Raw genomic sequence first — 20,257 nt, 5'->3', positions numbered from 1 at the left:
CATCAAAAGAGCTCAGCTGTGAAAGCTTCTTCACACATGCAATAGATGCAAGAGCATTCTGGGGACAGGCTTCATTTCACACCTGTCACTGGACTTCTCCTGAGTGTTTGATGCTTCACATCACCCTACTGTAGTCAGTTCCCATTAGACTGCGTGTTAGGGTAGAGCTTGTCCCGATTAACATACAAACAAAGGAGCAAGGGGCATCATAATAACAGAATCACAGAATCATAGAATCATTCCAGTTGAAAGAGACCCTCAAGATCATTGAGTCCAACCATAACCTAAATCTAGCACTAAACCATGTCCCTAAGAACTTTGTCTATATGCCTTTTAAACACCTGGTGACTCAGCCACTTCCCTGAGCAGCCTGGTATGTGGCAATTTCAGTAGCTCAAAGAGATGTATTTTCCACGTAACCCTAGAACATCTGTGTAGCACCAAGGGCTCAGGGCAGGACTCTCAATGGACTGGTTTGTCCCATCTGGTTTCAGTTATAAGTGCCATCCAGATTATTTTGTTATTTTAGCTCCTAACAGACTTTTGGGCATGCTCAAAGTTCCTGGTGGGACAACCAGATTTGGTGGATGCCCAGTTGTGTGGGTCAGGGAACTGTAGAGAAAAAGGAAAGAGACATTCCATGTAACTTGAGTTGCGACCAAAATACAGAAATTTAGCACTGCACTGGCTGACCAATGGCTGACCCTAATTAGGTTCACATCCAGGCCAAGAGTTTAATGCACCTGGCTGTTTTTTCATTTTGTATTGAATAAATGAACCTTTTCAAAGCTTTTAATAAACGCTTTACAATGTCAATCAGCAAATGCTATGACTATTTTTTCTTTTACAATGGTACTTGTGACATTCGGGTACAGGCTAGTACAAAACAAAAAAACTTGGTTATAAGATAAGGGTGAAACTAGCACTTCTGTGAATGTCATGAAGGGAAAGAAAATCAACTTTTTAACTAGAATTTAGTGGTTTTGGGCCACTGTTAGGGTAAATATAATTTGCTTGTTTCATGTTAAAACATTATAGCTTAATGTATCTTACTATATTTTTGCCATCTGGTTTAACAGTTGCAATAATCAAGCAAAGGAAATATAACAGCAGTCAACTGTTGGGGCTTAGGTGTGGGAAGGGCACAAGAGAAGCTCACAGCTGGTAGTGAAGACCTGATTGCTGCTGGGAATCCGAGTTCCTGGAAACCTGCACTGTCATTAGGTAGGGATATATACATATCTTTAACAGGTATTGCAGCATCTCCCTGAAGAGAGACAACTATTTCGTGGATTATAATTCCTGTGATGCTTAAACCAAGTAAATACTAGTACAGAGGAAAATCAAGGTCTTACTATCGCTTGTACCTGTTGTGCCTTAAAATATCAAAGCAGTTAAAAAATGACTCGTTTCCATCCCATACACTTCTCCTGTGTAGAGGTGTTTCAGAAGTGGTATTAGGAATGATATTCTGGCTCAGACAACCTGATACACTGCCTAAAAATTCATCTTAATGTAGTCCTACAAACATAAAGAAAGGTTTGGTAGAGATACTTTTGCCTGCTGTGGGGAAGGAAAAAAAATCATTCATTTAGCAGAGTATGGCTTCACCATTCCTTAAAAACTGAGGATTTGGATACTGACATGATACTGTGAATCACACACAAGCTGAAAAACCTGTAGTGCATCTGCAGTGCATAACTGTCTGTTCTCTCCATCCATGAATTTCTTTGCTCGCTCTCAAAGCAGGTTCATTTTGGAAATAACAGTCACAAACCTCACGACAACTTTCTCCTAATTTCCAGAATACCTCTTGGAGCTCAACTTTCCCAAGCAGAATGGGACAGCGTAGATTTAAGGTAAACCCCCAGTTCTCCTCCAAACCAGAACATCATTGCTTTACTATTCTGCCATTCTCCTAAGCAGAGAACAGACACAATTCTAGCTGGCAGCTGTTGTACTTCTTGAAAGTGCCCAGCACCACCCCTAGAGCAAAGCAGAGGTTGGAGACGTGACATTGCTTGTGTGGTTACGTCAATGAACATCACGCTTATAAAATTTGCTGTTGTGTAAAATGAGCAATGGATCACTGCAGACCAACTTAGTGAGTCTAGGTAACTACATGATCTGCTAGGCAGTGATCTGAAACCACTAATCCCTTGTTAACTGATATAGACAACGTTTTCAGGTTTTTCTCTCTGACCGGTCGTTTCAGTGAGGCAGAGATATGTAACTGAGATGAAGATTTAAAGCCCCTTTTTATACTTGCAAAAGGTCTATTAAGATAGAACCATAATAAAAGGCACTAGTGAAAAATCTTGTTCTCTTTTTTGATTCCAGTGTCATTCTCCTGGTCTGTTCTTTCAGGGTGTTTGAAGCTGAAGTACAGCTTTGTCCTCTGAAACTGCAGGAGAATAAACACAGCTTTACTGCTCTCACTTAACACAGATGTTAGCAATTAGTTTAAACTTATTGGCATTATTTTCTATAGTGGATGCAAGGAGAGGGTACATTATATGCTTCATGGGACACTGTTTAAAGATTTTGCAACCTTTTTAGTCATATTCGAGCTACTCTGTCCAAAGGCCTGGAATCCCTGGTGGAAAGAATTATTTCCTCTGCCATTTCTCAGAAGCAAATTACAGGGCGACACACACTTTGCCTCTCCAGTTAGTTAAGGAAAGGGTAACATTTATTCAGACTAAAACAGTTGATAGAAAGGTGTGATTTTTACTCTTGCCTGTTCGAAATGTGTGCAGGTAAAGGAGCATTCTGGTTGTAATCAGCTGTTTATTAGATAGCCGAATGCTGGCAGTTCAAAGTAATTTCTTGTATAAATAATTTATCGATTTATAAAGCAGGAGGAAATTTCACCACTAACTGCTCCAGAGAGTGTACAAATAATGGGAAGATCAGACTATAGTCACAACAGTCATTTAGATAAATTGCTTTTGTTTTTTAAAACATGCCAATAACCAAGAGACAATGTAACTCAGAACCAGACAAAAGAAATAATATGTTTTGCAGACATTTCATGGCGGGATTGACTTGTGTCAGGCTTCGTAAGCAAAGTCTAGTCTCTGTCTGCAGTGAGACCTCCCAAGAAACATATACACAACCAAAAGCATTGCTGTTGATTGAGTAAATGATGTTTTCCTCACTGAATCCTGGTGGATCCCCAGCTCAGGCCCGATAAGCTATGAAGGAGTCATCTGCTCTATGACAAAGCCACAGAGTACTACAGGACGTTTAAAGCTCTGCAGTCCTTTTTTTTACATTCCCATCTTGCTTTGGCCCCATATTAGCATAGATAATTGCACTCTTCTCCCACTGACTCCCTCTTCTCTCCTCCAGACTTTTGCTTTGAAGGTCCAATGTCACCTCTCATTGTATTCGATGTCTTTTCCCAAGAAGTCAGCTTTTCTGTCCAGCAAGCCCAGCAGATCCAGACCCTTTTATTTTCAAATACAGATGTACTCTGCTGTTTGATGTTTTTTGCCCCTGGCTGAGAAGTTTCCAAATACTCACAGAGCTGCTTCTTTTCCCTGTTTCAATTTTTGCTCAGATCTGGTCATTACAAAAACACAGATGTGAGTAGACTGTCGGTGACTCTCACACTGCCTGATGCTGCCCATGGCTTCTTTACCTGTTCTGAACTGCCCAGGCCCATTGTCTGACTTTAGGCTAAACCTGTTAACTCTTTAGTGTAGGATTTATCTTTTAGTTCTTTATTTGTGTTGGCAAAGGGCTGGAAGAATCCTAGTCCTTGACTAAGGTGTTGTCAGGAATTCACAAACTGAATCAAATCCATCCAAACCCACAAGAATTAATATGGCCTAGAAGAACAATGGAATATAAACGGCCCATGTGTCCATTGAGCCTGGGAATTAAAAGAATTTCTTACATTCTGAGCAGAGAGACTCTGGAAGAGCTTCTACCCTGAGAAATGAGGATAAAAGAAGGAGATGTATATTTTTATAAAGGTGATGCTTGCAATAGAATGGTCTGACCTTAGCAGTCTTTGCCAGATACATGTTCCTGCTCTTTATTTGTACACATCTTAATGATCTAAACAAGAAAGGTAACCACAACTCCTAGTTTTCCATCTCTTGCCTGCAGACAGTGGCCATGTCTAAAGGCAGACCTGAACTCCAGTGCTGGAGATCTGTGTGCTAAGGCCTCCGATGGGACAGTTGTGTCATGGGAGCTACATATGAGGTAATAAGCCTTGCTAAGAAGCAAGGTATACTTGCCAGGGCACACACTTCATGAAGTTAGCTATAAAGCTTCCAGAATGGGTTTGGTTTACATCTGATCCACTTTGAGCATGGACAGGATACCTCATGTCTATCTTCACCCATTCCCACATCCATGTTGCTAATACCCACAAAGCATCCATTTCTGCTGTGCTGTCAATGGGACATTTGTTTTTATGAATAATGGTATACAGCAGGTCCAATGTCTCTTTTCCATCAGTTACATTATAGAGCTTGGAAAGCAAATAGATTCCACCCCACTGTCTAACTGAGGCCTTGTATATAAAAGGACTGAATAAGGAGGGGGACTTGTTGCAGGACCATGTTTTCTGGCTAAGGGAAACCATCAAAGCGAAAATACTCATAAGCTTATTTCTGTTGAAAAGAACAAATTGCTCTTAATGGTTTTCAGCTTTTGATCAACTTACGAGGCATTTTTCAAACTAAGCCCGTATGGTAGGGAGTTGGTGTGCAGAACTCTTGCTCACTGTCATGTTGTCTGAATGCAGCAGGAATGGGACAGTCAAGAGTCACAGGTGGACAGCACTGAGACTTTCCAGATGTTTTTGAATATTTGCTGCCTCCTGAGATGTGAAGAAGTAACATAAATTCACAGCTTAGCAGACGATTGTTAGAATGGCACCTACATATATAGTATACTCTATGAACGCTGCGTGGTGGAGCAGAAGAGAAAATAGCTCAGAGTTTATTCTGGTCCTTGGATGGCTCAGAAAAAGGCAGTTAATCCTTCTCAATGATTTTGATTCATCAGGACATCTTCTTTTGTCTGACAAGTAAAGAATTTCAAATGGAAAGAAAAAAAATATTTTTAAGGCAAAATGTAATTATTAATGTATTATTTCTGTCGAAGAGTTTACTTAACCAATAATGTAGAGAAAGTCAACACGACAGGGGCATCATATTGCGAAATACATATCGCAGTCAAAAGTATTTGATCCCCATCTACTTTGGCAGTTAAGGAAATACTTAATTTTCATTATCTTGTGAAAGATGGTTGCAGTCTATGACTGAAATAAAAGGAAAAGCATGTGTGCTTTGGATGAATGCAGCACAGGGAAACTGCTCACGCACTGACTTAGTAGTCTAACCAAGGTCTGCCTTTGCTGGACAGCATCTGTCACTCCTAGATGTGTTGTGCTGGAGACACTGATTTTCCTGCAAAATGCCTGCTGAAAAGTGAATGCTGTTTCTTCTTTGGATTCACCTGTTTGTCAATTTGCCAGTGGTTGTTTGGAGATTACTCTAGTCACACATGAGTGTTATGCACCTTGGCTAAAGTGGAAATCACAGATGTGTAAGGACCAACTCAGGAAGAAGTCCTCCATGCCAGCATTCAGGAATGCTTTCATGCCTGTCGATATCCTCCCTGTCAAAGTCCTGGGGATATGTCCCAATTGCCTTTGCAGGAATTGCTGCACTGCAAATACACAATATTGTGTCATAGCTGTAATAGGTTACACATCATGGACTGCTTCACTCATACAGAGCCTTTTTAGATACTTGTGTAGAGAAATGTGAGAAGACAAGAGTGGACAAAACCCCTAGATCTAGGAGACATAACTAGTTGAATTCGTAATTCCTCTGCAACCTTGTCTTATTTCATTTAAATAAGGCTTCAGAGGGATTTCACATAGGTGTGTATGATTAGCCTAGTTAATTTCCGATTCTGTTAATACTACATTTTAACTTTTCCTAGCTGCATAATATCTTGCTTCAGAAACATCTAGCATACTGGTCTCCTATATTGCTCTTTTCTTTGGAATACTTTGTATTCATTACTAATTTATGAAGATCTCATTCTTTCCATGTATGCATCTAGAAAAGAAGATTACTCTGCATTATTATGTACACAACCCATGACAAAATAGCCACAAGCATTTTGGGAATACCAGAACATTTAGTAGGAATGATTCTGTTGCACAATTTTGGGGAGAGAATATAAAGGACTCAGATGGTCTCTCTGGAATTGCAAAGATTCAAAACAGGCAATGAATGGGAAAATTAATTTCTCCTTGTTAAGCAGAGCCATATGAACATCACATTTTCCAAGAAACAAAGCCTATAACTGAGGAAGCTAAAATACTCAAACTGTGTTGGATGGAACAGGAATTTATTCCATGTTATTCCAGGAAATTAAGTATGTTTTTTGTTTTTGTAAAGGGAAAACCAGGTTTTAGCCTTGGACTTCAAATAGAAACATGGCAGCCTGGTAGTCATTAATACAAGTGTTTATGAGTTAGGCTTAATCATCCAGTTACGGATGATTACATTTTTTTCCATATGATGTCTAAGCTAATATAATGCTTGAGTGTCAACAATGGCATGATAGGAAGAGATTTTGATTAGACAAAGAATTGGATATTATCCAGCTCAGAAAAGATCTGATCAGTAAGCTAACTGACGAATTAAGCTTATGAAGCCTTCAAAATGTAATGAAAATTTATATTTTATTCCTGCATAAATGCTATAAGATCCAACCAACTCTGCTGCAGAGTTGATATGGTTCCTATTTTGGATGGTCTTACTTATTATGTAGTGACAATGCATTAAAAATTTATTTCAGGTGCTGCCCCATTTACCTGTTGGCATGCACTGGTCATTACTGAAGTGGCATCAGAGCACAGGCAGCTCCAGAATACTCATTTTGAAGAATGGTTTCTGGAAGAGAAAATATGAACTGTGGTACTGCCACAGACCCTAATGATGAAGTGAAAGACCATCATGGACTCACAGTAATCTTGCGAATGAAAGAGGTAACACAAGAAAAGACAAAAAACCAAAACAAAACAGAGATCATCTCTCCAGGAGTGAGAGGGAGAATGGTACAGTTCTCAGTGAACTACATCTTATCCAGAAAAATTACTCTCTTTGTTTTGCTTATTGCCTCTCTGTGTTTCCAGTGGGACCAGAACCTCACATCCCTGAGCAAATAGTGCTGTTTGTCTGTTGGGTTGATAGTATAACTCCCTGGATTACATACAGTGGGATATGCAGGTAGACAGCACAGCCGGAGCAGGGATCAACCAGAAGAATAAAAGCAGCAGCAGGAACAGAAACTACAGCTACAGCTGGAGCAGCAGCTCCAAGAGAAGAACAGAAAAGCCAGAAGCTGTTTCTGCTCCCTGTCCTGGGTCTGGGCAGCCCAGGCTTTCAAAGTGTCACTTCCCCATTACCTTAGGGACAGAAGGAGGGTTTTTCTTTTTAGGAAAGGTTTAGGTAACGACAAACTTAAAACCTTTCTAAAGACCATTCAGATGTGTTCCTTTCCCAGTCGTGTTCACTGGCACAGGCCATCAAGACAGACCTCTGCTTTCCAAAGGGCTCTGTAGCGTAATGAAAACATCCATTTTGGACCTCCACAACCTTGTAAAAAAGGCTGTCATGATTAGACTCCTGGCAGCTAGGGAATGTCTGAGCTTGCAGAAACATGTGTTGGGGTGAGAGCGATAGCAGACAAGGAAGTGATTGCACTTAAACAGTTTTATCACATTGCCTGGTACCACACAACATCCCAGTGAGGGGTAGTAAATGTCATGAGGAAGGTCTTACGGATAGAAGAGAATGCAAGACTCATGAGAAACTCCTGGGAAAGGTCTTCTCCTTGAGTGTAGGATGCGACACAGCCAGTGCTTATGAGGTTCAGAATGATCTGAATTTAGAAGCATAGAATCATAGAATCACTCTGGTTGGAAGAGACCCTCAAGATCAGAGAGCCCAATGATAACCTAAATCTAGCACTAAACTATGTCCCTAAGAACCTCATCTACACAACTTTTAAACGCCTCCAGGGCTGGTGACTCCACCACTACCCTGGGCAGCCTGTTCCAGTGCTTGAAAACCCTTTCCGTGGGGAAATTTTTCCTAATATCCAATCTGAACCTCCTCTGGCACAATTTGGGGCCATTTCCTCTCATCCTGTCACTTGCTACTTGGGAGAAGAGACCAACCCCCTCCACGCTACACCCTCCTTTCAGGCAGTTGCAGACAGCGATCAGGTCTCCCCTCAGCCTCCTGTTCTCCAGGCTGAACAGCCCCAGTTCCCTCAGCTGCTCCTCATCAGACTTGTGCTCCAGACCCCTCACCAGCTTCGTTGCCCTTCTCTGAACTCTCTCCAGCACCTCAATGTCTTTCTTGTAGTGAGGGGCCCAAAACCCAACACAGGATTCAAGGTGGGGCCTCACCTGTGCTGAGTACGGTGGGATGATCACTGCTCTGGTCCTGCTGGCCACACTATTATTGATGCAAGCCAGGATGCTGTTGGCCTTTTCATCACAGCAACATGAGCCAGCAGTATGCCCTGGTGGCTGAAAAGGCCAAACCTTTCTCAAAGCCAGAGAGATGATAAAATATCCAGCCAGAAATGTAGAGCACTGTCACAGCAAACACGGTGCTACCTGAAGCTGGAAGTGCTGTCATTAGCCAGAGAGTGGCTATATAGCCAGGAATGTCTATAATACGTGATAAATAGCCCTGTGAGTGTTAATGTGTCCAGTCTTGGCTTTGTAGTCATCTGCTTGGCCTTGTGCACTCCATGTGCATGCAGACATTTTCTTTTCTTCCTGATATAGAAGAGGGCTTTTGGACTGAATGTGGTCACAAGACACACCCAAATCCCTGGTCAAGTCTATGTGAATTTTCACTTGATTCTCAGTCTGCAGTATTCTTGGGTTCTGCAGATCTCAGCTTTCAACATTCACCTTGTTCTTCGTGATCTAGTGCTGCACTTGGGATGTCCTAAAAGGAAACAGAGGGTGTGTACTTGTCCAGAGCTTTAACACATCCAAGTTAGAAGTCCAGCAGTGCCATACCTTACACCACTCATGAAGGAAGGTGAAGATCGGTGCACAGTGACATTTACAGGCAGTGAATGCATTGCATGTATAACAGTGGAGGGGATATTCGATTTACAGCATTTTCTCTGTAAAGGCCTTTGCCTCTTTGCTCCTTATGATAGGAATAGCTCCTCTATACGTGGCCTACAATTTTATGTTTTGGGAATTAGTAGAAATAATTTTCCTTCAGCAAACGTGAACTCTGAGAAGCTTCAGAGATGCAGCCAGCCAAGAGCTGACGGAGGCTCCAGAGCCAATACTGTACTTCCCCTGATTTCTGACTGATGGAATCACCCACTCTTCACTCACCGTATCTTGCCGACTAACCCTGGTGTGCTGTGAAAGTAAGATGTTAATTTCCAAACTAACTGCGGATCTATTTGCTGAATGAGAAACCAACTCAAACCAAGTGCAATCAATATCCAGTCATTGCCCTAGGGTAAGATGCTTTCCCATCTTTACACCACGTTGTAATCACTCAAAGACTAGCCTTCCTTCCCATCTGAATTGGTTAGCTGCCACTGAAGACTGTTTAGACCAAGTTAGGTCTGACACATCACCTTATGTATCAGCTCTGTCCTGGGATACAACTAATACCAATACTCACATCAAAACCTCGTGTTTGCAATGCTGAGTGCAAACGGCAGTCTCAGAGTTAATACATCACTTCCCCCAACTCCTGACTCAATCAACATAGTGAATTGACCTGAAAACAAGCGAATGCAAGTGGACAAGGGCAGCCCAGCAAATACTGAAGGAGACCACCACAGAGAAAGTTGATTTGGCCCCCCTTTTTTTTACCCTGTTTCAAATGTTAACCTTCCAGAGGGCCTGAAACAGTCCTTTTGAATATGTATGTTTTAAATTTTATTTTCTGGGGATATTTTCCCTCCCAAGAAAAACGTTAATTAAGTTAGTCCAAAAGTTTCAGCTTATGGCAAGGGGTTATGGAAAAAAAAAAAAAGTAGAATCTGGAAAAAAAAAAAAAGACAACAAAATAACCAGAAGATTGTTACCATATCTGGGAGCATCCATAGTGCAGGTTCTCCTGAACGTACAGGGCAGTTAGGAGTAGTAAAGATAATATGATGTGGTCAAATAAACAATAATTTCTCCTCTTTTCCCTTTGGAAGACAATGTCTGTGTGAAATACAGTGTTTCTGTTTGTCCATATGCCTGTCTATTGATCAGGAAAAGAAGACATCAAATATTCCAGAAAGTTCTGTAGAGAACTTGTTAAATTTTCTTTGATCATACAATATAGATATATGAAAGTATTTCAGTACATCTGTACCTACTCTTCCTTGCTTATATATAATATTTTAAATCTACTTTTTTTTTTTTTTACTTTGATCCCACAATGCCAATAAACCATTCCTTTCCCCTCTTTTTTCCCCCATTGTTTTTCCCTATCCTTCCTACCCTCCACTTGAACTGTTAATGCACCTCCTGTTATTCTTACCCCTAAGATTTCATTTTCACTAGAGGGAAAGAGGGTATTTTTAAAACAAGACAGAGAACTTAGTATGCTAAGATGAGGTAAAATCCTAGGGAAGAAAGTTTAATTCTGACAGATGTTGGCAGATCTGATTAAAGCCTAGGGCAGCTCCAGGGTTTGCTTTGACCCACTAACCTCTGTGAAAGCTATCAACTACTTTGTCTTCATTAGTGCTAAGCACTGTGGTAGCTAATTCAAGTTAAAAATATATCTTTATTCCTACGGAAGATACAAGCTTAACATCTCTGAGTTGCTGTTGATTTATTACTCATTTGCCATCAAAGGCTCTGCTGCGAGCCTGCCTACATGGGATCACCCTTATTTTTTTTGCTTTGTGAGGATTAGGAAAAAAAGGATTAAATATAAACTCTGTATACATTTCAAGTAACTTGTATTTTCTCTGTTATTAATAGATTGAAGTAAGAGTTCACATCTGAGTATAGCTGAAGTCTCGGATTTTGTTTCAGTCCCTTTTGTGCCTCCAGTTTTTCTGTTTGCATCTCAGTGGTAGATGTACAGCATATGCAGAGAAAAGTTTGCATAAAATAGAGATTTTGGCAAAATGAATGAGGGAGTCATGGTCGATGCAGTACTCAATTTACGTTTTTAATCACTGGACCATGAGAAATCCAAACCCTTTAGCAATCTGTCTTCCTTATAGAATGTTTTCGGGTTTTTTAATGTCTAATGTTCTGGGAAGCCAACATTTGCTACAGTGAAAGACAACAGAAATATTTAACACATCGGAAAGCAATAGATTCTTAAATATAAGTTTTAAACGAAAATAATTCTGATGAGCTACAGTAAAAAGCCTTTAACCGGTTCCTGGGGCAGAAGAGGTAGGACTTGGTATTGAACCTTTCTCATACACAGTAGCTAAACATGTCTTCAGAGAAGAAAACCAGCACTGAGTCTATGATATCATTTAAAAATTTATAATTTAGCCCAAATTCGATAGTCTGAGAAGGATTACCATCCCTTTGCCAGGGCTGAGCATCCTGTCATCCTGGCTCCAGGGAGACCTCATTGTGGCATTTCAGCACTTAAAAGGGGCCTATAAGAAAGATGGGGACAGAGTTTTTAGCAGGGTCTGTTGCAATAAGACAAGGGATAATGGTTTTAAAATAAAAGAGGGGAGATTTAGATTGGACACAAGGAAGAATTTTTTAAAGTGAGGGTGGTGAAAGCTTGGCCCAAGTTGCCCAGAGAGGTGGTAGATGCCCCATTCCTGGAGACATTCAAGGCCAGACTGGACAGGGCTCTGAGCAACCTGATCTGGTTGAAGATGTCCCTGCTCATGGCAGGGGGCTGGACTAGATGAGCTTTGAAGGTCCCTTCAGACCTTCTATTCTATGAGTCTATCTAGTCTTCAGACTATTCTATGAGTCTATGTTCTGCCAGAAACAGAGCAAGCATGTAGCATTTCTTTTTCATGATTTACTAAATCCTATTTTTCACCTCTGATTTTGGGTGGGAAATATCCAGCAACCTTGCTCAGTGATACTAATAATAGGTGAAGCTTGTATCAGTCAGAACTTCATAGAGCCAGTGTCAGATGCTACTTGTCAGACCATTTAGGAAACAGCAGCCAGTTCAATACAGTGTATTAATCTCACTAGTTTTCTAATTTACTGGTTTCTCTACTTCCTCACAGTGACATTTTACAACTTGATTGCAGATTAGTTGTTAGACTCACCAGTAGGACATTGCCTTGTGTTTATAAATCCAGGGAAAAAGGATGTTCTCCAGGACTAGGAGGAAGCAGAGCTAGTTTTGCAATCTTGCAGCTTCTTCATGCTTTTTAAGCACGGAGTTGGATAAGTGCAGTTGTTAAAAGAATTCCTCACCCTCAGAAGAAGTGTGAGGTTGGGAATATGAGCCAACAGTGTCTGGCTGTTTATTTGTCAGAGACCTGCCTGTTCGTAAACCCACCAAACACCAGGGACCTCTCGCACCATGTGTTGGAGCAAGCAGCTTTCTCACAAGATGCAGAGCTTTTCCCGTTTGGTTATGAAAGACAAGGTGACCACTGGTAATGTGAACACTGGTAGTCAGCATGCTGGTTGCAAACTTGCTTCTCCTGTAATGGGACACTTGCAGGTTGCAGCTTTCTTTATGATAAACCTTTGGATGCTCAGTTTTATTTGAAATGCCTACAATAAGGTGGGAAGGAACTTTGGCAGGCTGTCTTATATAGATGATGTACACCCGTGGTTCATGATATTTTGGCAAATGGGAGCATAAATGACTTTTATGTGGCCTGTGAAAGGTCAGACAACCTTGCTCTACTGGGCCTAAATTTGCTCTATGGAAGGCACAATCCCATGGGTATTTGTTCAGGGATCTACTATCAGAGAAAAGTGGAAACCAGGTGATTTAGTCCATTCCTCTGCCCTGACGTAGGAGGCACTGTATCAGCATAGTTTCTGACAGATATTTGCCAAATTCAGAGCAAGTCTGTTATACATAGAACAGTGGCATGCAGCATTTTGGGATGTGATGTGTCTCTTTATTTCTTAGTGAGTCATAAAGGTAGATGCGATCTGTTTTCAAAACCTTAATTTTATGTAGTAAGAAATTTTGGCACTGAACAGAGAAATATAAGAAAAGTGAGTGTAGACTGTAACAACAGAAAATGTGACATGGTATGTGCTAGTATTTGCATGAAAAGAGAAGTGAGTGAATCAATGAGCTAGAGTATTTGCCTTGTGCCATAGACCAATAACCCAGAATAGTGACTAGCCCTCTGCATTGTGTATGTGTAGGCTTGGACCATACTCCAGCCTTATGACAGCTTTTCTTTAGTCAGTGATCAGAGTCACTAACTAACATGACAAAGGCACAGAGGAAGGGCAAAACATACCTCCTTATCTCAAGGGTTCTGGTGACGATTTCTTGGAACAAGAAGATTCCTTCTTCTTCCCATTGCGGCAGCCAAACCTGGATATTCCTGGCTGCCATCAGCTGCATGGTTCTTGTCTGATCTGGGGCTTGTATGGTCTAATAATCACTAGAGATCAGTGCTTGGGAGACCTGACAATTATTTCCAGCTTGTGGAGTGATGTTGTAACATCTATTTTGCCTCTCTATGTCCCAGCTGAAAGGGAACTTATTTCTGTTACGAAATTCTTTTGATTATCTACTATAGAGATAAAAACCAGTCTCATTACATACAGACTATAACTTAAAGTAAGCAGAATTTTTGTTAATTGAACCCTTCTTAAATAATAATTTTCAACTTGTGCCTGAAAAATATCCTTCTTTTCTTTCTCACTGTTTAGAAAAGAGTAAAACCTTCCTGTTCCCTAGCACAGGAAAACAAACAAAACTTCCAGTGTGATTGATTGGAAAAACTCAATTAGCTGTCATGGCTATAATTACTACATAAACACAGTCCTGAGGTAAAGACCAAGTGTGCTGGAGACCCCTTCATGAGGCCTCAGTAAACTGGAGGAACCTGCATAGTCTACTCAGTGAGCGATAAATGGTGAAGTGTTAACGTATGGGTGTCTCTTTCTGTGAGGTCTGCAGGGCCTGTTACACAGAGTGGGCTTCTTGTGAAGGGGTTTAATTCACTGCTTACAAAATCCGAAAGGGCAAAAAGGGAAAAAGTTTGGAGCCGTTGCTGCAGTCGGTTCTAATTGTTTCCCAGAGAAAATCCCTCTTCACTCTTCGGATCTCAGCTCTCTATTGAAGCAGACTCTGCTTCCTCAGCATATTAGAAAGCATGAGTTAGGCTCCTAAGAAAAAATACTATTTTTGAGGGGAGCTAGTTGCTTTTATACTGTTAAAATCCTATCAAAAAGCGGCTTTGGAAAACAGCTTTTCTTTCTTTCTTTCTTTCTTTCTTTCTTTCTTTCTTTCTTTCTTTCTTTCTTTCTTTCTTTCTTTCTTGCTTTCTTTCTTTCTTTCTTTCTTTTTCTTTCTTTCTCTCTCTCTTTCTTTCTTTCTCTCTTTCTCTCTTTCTCTCTTTCTCTCTTTCTCTCTCTCTTTCTCTCTTTCTCTCTTTCTCTCTTTCTCTCTCTCTTTCTCTCTTTCTCTCTTTCTCTCTTTCTCTCTCTCTTTCTCTCTTTCTTTCTCTCTTTCTCTCTCTTTCTCTCTTTCTTTCTCTCTTTCTCTCTTTCTCTCTTTATCTTTCTCTCTTTCTTTATCTTTCTCTCTCTCTCTTTCTTTCTTTTCCTTCCTTCCTTCCTTCCTTCCTTCCTCCCTTCCTTCCTTCCTTCCTTCCTTCCTTCCTTCCTTCCTTCCTTCCTTCCTTCCTTCCTTCCTTCCTTCCTTCCTTCCTTCCTTCCTTCCTTCCTTCCTTCCTTCCTTCCCTCTTTCCACAAATCCCTTTCTTCCTTGAATACCATACAGTACTGTGACTGGCAGTAAGGCAGCCACTACTGTCATATTCAAAGTCGCTTTCTGCTAATTGTTTTCTGTTCACCGATTTTATCAGCCTTACATCAGGCTCTAAACAGGACAAGGCACTTAAAAGTAATTGCAGGATGCATGACAGAGAGTTTCAGTACTATTTCAAGACAATATTTTCCAGTGAGGTACAGTTTTCCTGCTGTGTGTTAGCACAGAACTGCCACGTGATAAGGGGTGCTGAGGTGCACTAGGACATGCCCATAGGAAACAGGCTGCAACACTGGTTTGCAGATACCACCCAGCGAAGTCTTCTGAGCCTGCAAGCTTGCTGAGGTCACAGTGGTGGGTGACCCACCAATTGCTTTGCAACCAGTTACAGGACACTGCCACATTTTGTGATTCTGTGATTGATTGAGTTTGATGCTGAAGGTGAGTGATTTCTTGAGTTGGCACACCACAAATGATTCAACAAACACAAGTACAGAAGGTTACTCTGACTGATGTAGCAGAGGAGTAAATTCCTTGTAACTGAGACATAACTTACTGTAGTATATCAGAAAGCATTGAAATAACAAGCACAGCTGCTCTCAAGCCATAGCTGTTTCCAAGGCTACATGAAGCCACAGTTGATTAGATTTTGTTTATTTTTCGGTTCAGAGTCTCCAAATGCAGGTTAACTTTGAATTTCCAGATGTGCAATGTGGTAAAAAATGCCATGTGTTTTCATCTTCTAATATGCAGCTGTGTAGTGAGCACAGACTTGATGTTAGAAATCTTGGTCACCAATGCAATTGTTAACTGATGACAAATAATGTCATTTAACTACCTGACAATGAACTGGTCCATGTACCAGTGATTTCACCAGCTAAAGGTTCATCATCCTTTATGATCTAGAAACCTAGAAAGAGTTGTAACATCTCCAAATCAAACTCTGGAGTTCAAATCTCACTCACCCTGAAAAACAACTGCTTTTTCTCTGTACCTGGACAATATGACATTTTAATGTCAATATGCTTGAATGACCCCGGGAAGATCTGTAACAACAGTTGTGTGTGAGCTGTTGAACTTTTCTACATTGTGGGTTGTCTTTGGATGCTGATGTCCTGGTTGTGTGTTGTATGGCCAGGCAGGGATGCTGGGGAAGGAGCGGTGCCACCTGGGTTTCCCAGGGGCTTAGGCTGCAACTGCAGCCACAGAAACTGGGAGGGTTCCCCAGGAGCCACAGCTAAGGTAGCATAACAGCTAGGTTAGATGAAGACAGTCTACATGGCTCTTTAGGGCTGGTGCCTCACCTGTTCCAGTGAGTACTTTTCAACTTGAATTTTAAGATGTCATGGATATACTAAACAATAGGCTGGCTGTCATGGTACCAGTCCCCTCCCAGTATGGTCACTGCATTCCTCATCTGGCTGAAATCAAATCACCCACTTTTTTGATAATGCTTGATTTATAACCAAATATCTTGGCCTAAAGTGCAGACTCCTGTCTCCTTCCCCTCCTGCAGATACACTTTGCACTCCAGAATCCCTAAATTTCCACTTCAGATGCCACACTTAGCAGCTGGACAATCACTCTACATTCAAGCAGAGAAAGGATCATAACATTTGTGAGTTATTAACACAGGGAATTCACATCTCTTTGCAAATGCTTAGGGCAGGAGGGAATTAACACAGTCTTTCCAGCTTTCATAAAGAACAAACATCTTGCATGTCCAAAAGTCTGTCCTTGTCTTTACAGCTGTGTTAGCTGGGCTAATAACATATATTCCTTTTCCTTGCAAGCCCTGAGAACACAACAGTTGTTTGGGCGATAGGGGAAAGATTATTTGTTTTTGCCGCATATTTAGTTTATTTGCACTATGGTCAATTTTTAAAGTAAACTGAAACAGGAAAGGCAGGAGAGTTCCTTTTTTCTTTTTTTTTTTTTTTTAAACTCCGGTGTGTATCAACTTTCTAAACTCATTATGAGCTTTTAGCATGAAGAGTTTAAGGCCAGACCTTGAAGATCTGATTCTTCTTCCACTGAAAATGGAACAACTAATGACTTTAGGTGAGGTATTAGGAACACATGCTAGTGTACGTTGGTACAGAATCAGTCACTAGCACCAATGTTTTCAAAATAGTAATTTTAGGTGTTTTCATTTTTCATGCCTAACTCATAATGCTTAGAAGTGGCCAGAGTTTTAGTGGGCAGCAGTGTATGTGCTGCAATCTCCATTTCTGAAGTCTACTTGAGGACTGACTGATGCTAAAAAATTGGAGAAGGTTCCTGTGAAGATCTGCAAGAATTACTTGAGTAATAAGAAGCATGTTACAAAAAGAATCAAGAATCTCCTTCTAGGTGGTGGATTGAAGACAATGCCTTTGAAGGACAACATAGAGGACAAAAATGGTTCAAGAGGATTCTACTCTTGGGAATCAAGTCAAAACCACTAGCAAAACTCACCAAGGTGAATTGTCCCTGATGTTTTACAGAAAAATACAGAACCAGAAAAAACAGAAAACAGAATCTGGTGCTTTTCTATGGGATATGCAGTAGCACATTCATACCTACAGGACCTGAAGGAAATAAATGCCAAAAGTTACTTGAGAGTTTAGACTATGCACATAGGCAATTACCACATAGTGCACTGCAAGTTCATACCCTTCTTATCCCATTGTAACTGTTTCATCTGTTTTTATCTTTTTAACCTCAGAAACCGAAGAATCATGCTCTGTTGAGTTAGAGTTATAATTAAATGAGCGTGAAACTAAGACAAGTACTCCAGTATCTAGGCTATGGGTTATTATTTACATAGGTAAAAGTCTTTGAGTGCTGCATTGCTGAAGTGATAATGCTGAGTGAAAAAGCCACATAGAAGCACTAGGAGTGGTGTGTGACTAGGAGGGAATAATGTGATTAGCACTTTTCCAGGCTGGATTCCCTCAGTGGAATAGCTAAAGTTGCAAACAAGCATTTATCCAAATCCAACTAAAACACCCTGGCAATTGCAGAGGATAAACAAAATTTTTATCACTCTCAGAAAATAGATGTTATTTAAGTAACTATTAGCAAATTTTTTATGATCTGTCACAGCAGGAAGCAGAACAGAACTAAATTAATTTTGCACGAATGATTAGAATGAAGAACATCATGTAACTCTGTGAGCGCAGCAGGGATGCTCCACTAGAATCCCCATATTTGGTTAATAGCAAAAACTGCACATTTTTGACTAGCAGGTGTCCTTGACCTTAGTCAGCCTTAATTTGTAAGCATCCTTTCTACAGCTATGTGAGCTTTGAAGTGTCCAACTTCTCATCACTATCCAAGACTTGACTTCAGAGCTTTCTTCTCTTCATCTTTGGACTCCTCCAGGAGCCTGACAGTGCCAGTCAAATTCTGTATTCTTGATTTGAGATCCTCATCACTGGACTTGTGCTGCAAAAAGGAGGAATGACTATGCAGGGATTTCAGAATGCTAGAGAACATAGATAAGATACTTACATTTTCTGCAGGGTGTAGTGTGAAAATGGTTTCCAAATTGGAAATTCTCTCTGTATTTAAAGATGTTTATGTCACTCTGACCCATGATCTCCTTCTTCATAACCATCCGTAAGGGATAATTTATGGCTGTCTCCTTTTTCATGCCTTTTAAACCATGGAGGGCAGCACTAATTTGTTCCAAATTCTCCTGCTCACTCTGAACCATTTTTATTCTCAAATTCAGTTCTGAATTAAGAGTGAGAAGGTATTATGGTTATGCCTGATGAGGAAGGCATATTCCAGCAGCCAACAACTAAATTGTTGAGAGAAAGCAGCATTAATATCTTCTTGATTGATGTGCTTCTTTGAGTTTGGGAGAAAATAACACATAGTTTATCTTCTGTAATGCAGATATTACATTGAGAGTGATATGTATCCAGGTCAGGAAGACAATAGAACCATTTTTTCTGCATCAGCCTTTGATCTTTTCCACTGTCCTTAGAATTAAGGATATAGAGAAAACAATGGGAGCTTCATCACTGACTTGAGTGACACCAGTGTATTCTCCCCATGAGGTAGAATGTACTTTAAGGCACATAATTTGCTGTACAACATTGTTTGGGCTGTTCAAGACTGGGTCATCACAAATGTAGTCAACAATAAAGAAGTAAAAATGGGTCTACCAAGGTAATGTACTCTAACATATATAGATTCATTTCTTATCAAGTACGCATTGTAGCAGGTCACAAAGTGGTTACTAAAGCAAAAATAAGCTTTGAATTTTCATAGTTCTTGTATTCTTGTCCAGCTTTGTGAGCTGTAAAACTGATTCTGTCTCCAGGAGCCAGCTGCTTTAGAGCTGGTAGGTCCTCTCCTTCCAGCAGGATGCAAGCCATTTGTTGGGGCACTTTTTGGGGTTTTGAATAATTGTTGATTTTGAAATGTGGTTTGAGTTGCCAGCCTAAGGTGAGGGAAACTGCTTATGGCCAGAGAAGATGACACATGGAGTGATTAGGATTGCATTTATTGCATCTCCCAAGATGTTGTTGTCCCGCTGTGCTGAAGGCAATGGGTCACCTGAACTCCAGATTATCTTCAAGAAGCATAATTTCAGTGGAAATTAGTATTGCATAGGACATAGTTAGTTTGCAGCTTTGCCGTGTGCTAATTTCCTCTCTCAACTTTTAGCCTTTCTTGGTGATAGACAATAAAATCCTTTTTTTTTCTTTCTTTCTTTCTTTCCTTCTTTCTTTCCTTCTTTCTTTCCTTCTTCCTTTCTTTCTTTCTTTCTTTCTTTATTTCCTTCCTTCTTTCTTTCTTTCTTCCTTTCTTTCTTTCTTTCTTTCTTTCTTTCTTTCTTTCTTTCTTTCTTTCTTTCTTTCTTTCTTTCTTTCTTTCTTTTCTTTCTTTCTTTCTTTCTTTCTTTCTTTCTTTCTTTCTTTCTTTCTTTCTTTCTTTCTTTCTTTCTTTCTTCTTTCTTTCTTTCTTTCTTTCCTTCCTTCCTTTCTTCCTTCCTTCCTTCCTTCCTTCCTTCCTTCCTTCTCCTTCCTTCCTTCCTTCCTTCCTTCCTTCCTTCCTTCCTTCCCTCCTTCCTTCCTTCCCTCCTTCCCTCCTTCCTTCCTTCCTTCCTTCCTTCCTTCCTTCCTTCCCTCCTTCCTTCCCTCCTTCCTTCCTTCCTTCCTTCCTTCCTTCCTTCCTTCCTTCCTTCCTTCCTTCCTTCCTTCCTTCCTTCCTTCCTTCCTTTCTTTCCTTCTTTCTTTCTCTTCCTTCCTTTCTTCCTTTCTTCCTTCCTTCCTTCCTTCCCTCCTTCCTTCCTTCCTTCCTTTCTTTCT

Source organism: Caloenas nicobarica, chromosome 2, assembly GCF_036013445.1.
Source record: "Caloenas nicobarica isolate bCalNic1 chromosome 2, bCalNic1.hap1, whole genome shotgun sequence".
Taxonomy (NCBI): Eukaryota; Metazoa; Chordata; class Aves; order Columbiformes; family Columbidae; genus Caloenas; species Caloenas nicobarica.
The sequence above is the reverse complement of the archived record's forward strand: the minus strand, read 5'-3'. Positions refer to the sequence as shown.